This window comes from Euleptes europaea, chromosome 3 (assembly GCF_029931775.1).
Source record: "Euleptes europaea isolate rEulEur1 chromosome 3, rEulEur1.hap1, whole genome shotgun sequence".
Lineage (NCBI taxonomy): Eukaryota > Metazoa > Chordata > Lepidosauria > Squamata > Sphaerodactylidae > Euleptes > Euleptes europaea.
In genome coordinates, this window is record NC_079314.1 from 41,074,041 (window position 1) to 41,080,238 (window position 6,198).

The 6,198-nt window shown below is 44.8% G+C and overlaps 1 non-coding gene across 1 annotated transcript; it reads right to left on the reverse strand.

The window, feature by feature from the left end:
* Positions 1–5,440: 5,440 nt before the first annotated feature.
* On the reverse strand, positions 5,441–5,512 carry TRNAD-GUC (transfer RNA aspartic acid (anticodon GUC)). Its single transcript has one exon. It is a non-coding gene; the product is annotated as a tRNA-Asp (tRNA).
* Positions 5,513–6,198: the final 686 nt, after the last annotated feature.

A 6,198-nucleotide genomic window follows, 5' to 3' on the forward strand; every position in this document is an offset into this window, starting at 1 on the left:
ACAGTTCTCTCAGATCTCTCTCAGCCCAGGCGGAGGCAGGCAATGGCAAACCACCTCCAAAAGTCTCTTGCCTTGAAAACCCTACAGGGTTGCCATAAGTCAGCTATGACTTGACAGCACACACACAGCTATGAAATCACATACATTTAAACTAAAACACTTAAAATTAAAAATGGGCTTTCAGGATTTGTGAAGCGAACATAACTGCAATAATTTATAATGTATATTTTTAAATTTTCTCTAGTAAAAGATTCTGGAGTTTAAACATGTCTGAACATTATGTCTGATCAGTCCTTTAGCCTTAAACTCCAACTTTGAAGTGTTTGAAGGTGAAGACTTCGGTTACCAACTGGCCTGGAGTAAAAGCCCTATCCCTTTAATTGACAATTGAGATGTTATTTACCTCCATGCTATAAAAAGGTTTCAATTGGCCATTTCTGCTCATTACAGCACAGGACAAGTAGATAGGAGCTTGACTGATTATTCATCATTGAGTAAAAAACATTCTGCAGATGCTCAGAGGCTTGCATTCTTTTATATAGGCAAGTCACAGTAATATGGTTTTCAATTAGTGGTTAAAAGCAGGCCCTGGGCTGAGTGAAACTGGTCTCCTGCCACCATGACCCTGCCTATTCCTTAGGCAAATTTCCCACTACAACGGAAGAGACAATGATGAAATAGTATAAATCTCACTTATTTTCTGCGTGATGCTCACCTGTCACTGCAGACACTAAAAAATGAGCAAAACAAACCAGAAAGAAGCAAAGGTCCCAGAGAGAAAAGGTGATGGGGCAGAACAAAAGAGAATGGATTTGGCAAAGAAGGGGTTAACTCACCTGGCACTGAAGACTATGCACATTTACTAGGAAATTATTTGGGACAGGCTGGGAGGCTGCAATCTCATGCAGGGAGCCTGAACTGTCTGCTACGCACTTTTTTGTATTTAAACAAAACATTCCAAAAAGCTGCTTTGGAATTTTGGTAGTGGAATAGTTTCTGTGGTATCACTGCGGTTCCGGCTCTGCCTCCTGAATGTATTGCTGCCCTCTTGTGTCAACTGTGTTGAACTCCAGCTTTGACAAATCTGAGCTACAATGCTTAGCATTTCTGCCCACTAGGGTTGTACATATCGATATACCCAAACCAAAAATAAACCCAAAATTGGCCATTTCGGCAATATTCAGGGTTTTGTTTTACCAAATTACAAAACCTGGAAATCTGCCTGAAGCCAAATAGGCAATCCCCGAAAAAGCTGAATAATTATTTGGCTTTTTTGGGTTTCGGCTATTTGCCTTCTGCAGAGTCTCCATTTTGTGGTCCTTGTTGCATTTAAAGGAGAGCTATCTCCTTTCTTCATATTCCTGCCCCCTGAAAATTTGGGAACTCTACCTCCAAAAACGCTCCTACAGGAGCTTCAAAAAGAGTTTTCCATATACTATAATGGGCCCGAATTTTTTTGGTAAACCCTGAAATAAGCCGAATACCCATATTTACTGGTATGGATATCTGGCTTATTTCGGGTTTACTGAAAAAATCGGGCCGAATAAACCTGAACCCGAAATTTACCGAATTTGTTTGTACAACCCTAATGCTCGCCCACCCACTCCCCCACCCAGCTAATGTCACATGATCAGCAACAAACTAGTCCTGGATTGCACTGAACAAATGAGTGAACCATCTTCAGGGCATCAGTGAGACTGGATTGTGGTCCTCCTCCCTCCACCATGCCCTCACACATATTGATGGGGCAAGAATATTATCTTTTAGGTGCAAGTGGGATCCTGCCACAGCCTGGGCCCTCGCTACCTTTCAGTACTTTAAGTGATGGGGACAAATGCTAAAGGAACCTGATGGCTAACTGGAACACTAGTGACAGTCTCTAGTTACAAAACTTAAAAAAAGAAAAGAATTCATAACAGAAATAAAATAGCACAATATGAAAACGTATTTATGCACCTTCTGACTGTTTTTCCCAAAGCAGGGCTCAGACTTACCTACAAGCCCAATTTTCTGGCATTTGCTGGGGAGGGTTGGGAACTGGAACAAGGTTCAGGGGCTTGTCCGGTGAGGCGTGGGTTCAGCTGGGCAGCCAGCATGCTGCCACAAAAAGGCTGCTGGTTGGGAAACTGGAGAAGGAGCCATAGCGTTTCTAACTCCAGCTGGAACTTTTCCTGCCCTGCTGCATACCTTCCTGGCCTGCCCTATATTTCAAATGGACCAGTCAGGCCCCGGCTCAATAGGGGTGGGGCCGGCAGGCAGGCTCAGACCTGAGCTTTTGCACTTGGCTCCTCCAGCTAGGTATTTAAGAAGCCAACCCCCTCGCCCAGCTAAGTTTGCTTCTTAATTTGTCTCGCCCTCCCTATACTAGGGCTGTTTGGTTGTTATGTCAACTTCGTGTTAATTCATCACAACTGCCTGTGTTCCCCCTTTTTCCCATTCTGGGGATCCCAATAAAGAGTTTTTGGGGAGGCCTGGAATAGGGACATGCCCAATCGGGGGTTGTCAGGATGGGACATGCCCAGTCGGGGGCTGTCCATGTGGTGGCCTCCCACCAAGTGGCAGGGGACCACATGGCAGGCTTCTGCCCAAGTGGGTCCCACATATTGCCATCTCAGGCTACTCTCAGCAGGAGAGCTGGGAGTAGGATGCATCGGTCATCAGGCGGGTCGGGCCAATGCCTTGGATCCAGCCCCTATGCAACGCCAATGCCTGATGCTGTAACCAATAAAGATCTGGCCATTTCCATTCCAACTACTGTCTCCGTGTGTTTAATTGCATGCTAAGGTCATCGTACTATAAGGATCATGAGTGGTTATTGCATGCCAAGAATGGCGGGGGGGGGGGGGCTGCAGTAAGTAGCCGGCTCCAAAACACTCTCCAATTCGGTGCTATGCCAGAAATGCAGATGTCTTCCTAATCCTCTTTGTCCTCTCTCTCTACCCCACGCATAAGTTTATAAACCTTTCTCATGTCCTTCCCCCTTTAGTTTCTTTTCTAAACTGAAAAGTCCCAGACCTTTCAGACTTTCCTCATATTACAGGTGCTCCAGCCCTTTAATTATCTTGGTTGTCCTCTTCTGTACTTCTTTCAGCTCTGCATCGCTTTTTCTGAGACAGTGACCAGCACTGCACACAGTATTCCACATGAGGCTACCCCATAGATCAAAACAAAATGGACAATATTATAATGCCCCATAGATCTATGTGAGTGTGTATAAAGTGCCTTCAAGTTACAGTGGACATATGGCAATCCCATAGGGTTTTAAAGGCAAAGGATTAAACAGAGGTGGTTTGCCGTTGTCTTCCTCTGTAGAGTCTTCCTTGGAGGTCTCTCTTCCAAGTACCTACCCTGATTAGCTTCCAAGATAATAGGAGATTGAGTTATACCATGCTGCCTCCCCCCCTCCATAGATCTATACAGGGTATTATAATATTGTCCATTTTGTTTTCAATCCGTTTCCTAATAACCACCAGGATAGCATTCACCTTTTTCACTGCTGTGACACATGGGTTTGACACTTTAATTGAGCTATTCACTTTGACCTCAACCTCTCTTTCCTTCTCATTCTCAGCAAGTTCAGACCCTATTAGCGTATATTTGAAGTTGGGATTTTTTTATTCGAATGTACATCACCTTCCACTAGGAATGCCACTCCCCAGATGGGTATTGGGGATTCCCTGCTTTGATCTGTCACCTGCTACCATTCCATATGGTGGGGAGACTTTTTTTTTTAAACTGCGGCAAGGCAGGCATGATCATGTCACATCTAAGGGAAGACTAGAAGTGATGAGTGGTCGCTCTAGGAATCACCAGAAACAGCGATTCCCAGAGCTACCCATTGTCACTTCCAGGTTTTCCCCAGAAATGACATCATCACACCTGTGATGCTGCCCTCCCACAATGTTCTTGCAGCCAACCCTCCTGATGGTTGCCAGGCAACCCTACCTTTTACCTAACTACAAATATGGGCCTTCATTGCTGCACAAAACACATCCCTTTTCTACCTAGATCCCCAGAAACCACTTTATGCCAATGGACTGCTGTGCATACCTGCTTGCCAGTAGCTTTCATCCACAACACATGAGAAATTGTACAGGACATAGCCAAGCAGTATGTTACATTTGTATTCTAACCCTCAGGATCAAGACAGAGTATCTGAGATATGCTTTCCAAAATTTAAGACTAAGATCCTAAGATGGCTGATCACCCAGTTACAAAAGCATGATACATACCCAGGGAACCACCACTACAGCACAGAAGGGACAACAGAACCTTTGCAAGCACCCACAACTCTCAAATGGAGATATATTCGGAGATATACTGGGAGGGGCTGGGGCTCAGTGGAAGAGCCTCTGCTTGGCATGCAGAATGTCCCAGGTTCAATCCCCGACATCTCCAGTTAAAGGGACTAGGAAAGAGGGTGATGTGAAAGACCTCTGCCTTGAGATCCTGGAGAGCTGCTGCCGGTCTGAGTAGACGATACTGACTTTGATGGACCAAGGGTCTGATTCAGTATAAGGCAGCTTCATGTGTTCATATCACAAAGGGATCAAAAATCCATTTTGTAGAGCCAGGCTGGCCTTACAGAGGCTGCAGTGACAACAGTGGGTCACGAACAATTGCCCTAACTTAAAGCAGTGGTTAACAGGAGAAGAAAAGATCGTTGTGGGCTCACATCATGGTGCAAGGTGTTTCCATTAATCAGCAAACACATTCAAGTACAGGGTGGGTCCAATAATGAAGTGGGGGGCCTGAGGTTGTGGAAGGCTCCATCCTCTCCTCTGCCATCACGCTCTTCTCTCCGTTGCCCTCACACCCACTGCTGTCACTTCCTGCCCAGGAGCTGAAGCCACTAATTCTACTTCCTGTTTTGTTTCTGAGGTATCTTGAAGCACAGTCTGGTAAGGTGCACAAGCTCAGTAGGGCTTCCAAAGCTCTTGATACATAACAGCTGCTGAGCAAAGGCAGGTGTTAGCCTCAAGCAGCACCCTCTGATGACCACCACAGTGCCCAAGAACCAACATCGAGGTGCTTAGACACTTAATTTCACCATCAGTATTGAGCAGGAATGAGTGTGTCTTCCAAAAAAGTGTAAATGGACATAAATAAGACATAAAGAACAAAAATTCTTAAAAGCCTGTTTGTAAACATTTTAACTTCCCTGTTCATTCTATGGGAGTCCTTAGGGGAGCCCTCCTCAAACAACTTTGGGTGGAATATATGGAACGCGAGCGGGGAGGAATGTATTCAGAAATTAACATCAAGATCTCAACAAGGATTATGATTTCCTCTGTCACTGTACACATGAACACATGAAGCTGCCTTATACTGAATCATACCCTTGGTCCATCAGTCAGTATTGTCTACTCAGACTGGCAGCGGCTCTCCAGGGTCTCAAGCAGGGGTCTTTCACATCACCTACCTGCCTAGTCCCTTTAACTGGAGATGCCAGGGATTGAACCTAGGACCTTCTGCATGACAAGCAGATGCTTTACCATTGAGCCACAGCCCCTCCCACAAGGTTTTGTACCCAGGATTCTCCATGCATAATTCTCATTAGTGAATGTCCACTTAAGAGTTCTTGCCTAAACTTTCCTCCATCTGGTTTCCGTGTGGGGATGTGGACAGTGTTGTCAAGTCACAGCCAACTTATGGTGACCCCGTCGAGTTTTCAAGGAAAGAGAGCAACAAGGTGGTTTGGCATTGCATGTAGCAACCCAGAACTTCCCCGGTGGTCTTAGCTTCTGAGATCTGACTAGCCAGGGCCATTTAGGTCAGGGCCTGGTTTTTGTAGCAGGAAATGGTCATTCTAGCATCTGATGACACAGGTAATGGTCTACACAAATTCACGTTCTGTACATTAAAAATTAGTCTTGATATTTTTTTAAAAGAAAACAAAACCAGTTTTTAAAGGCAGTCATGCTCAATGGGCAGCCACGTTTAGCCACTCCACCACACCAGTTCACAGGCATAGATTTTCATATCCCTGTTTTATGTGTGGATTGATTCACATGTAGCATCCGTCCCTCTTTTTACAAAGGCATGCCAGGTTGCAACTGCACTAATATGTTAATAAAATAAAGAGGGAGTAATAGCTTTCGATCATAGTATATTGGCAATGGAAACTTTATTTCAAAAAAGAAAAGAAAAGCAGCAAAAATACTGAATAAATAAACTGACAGAATGGTTTGTTTTGTC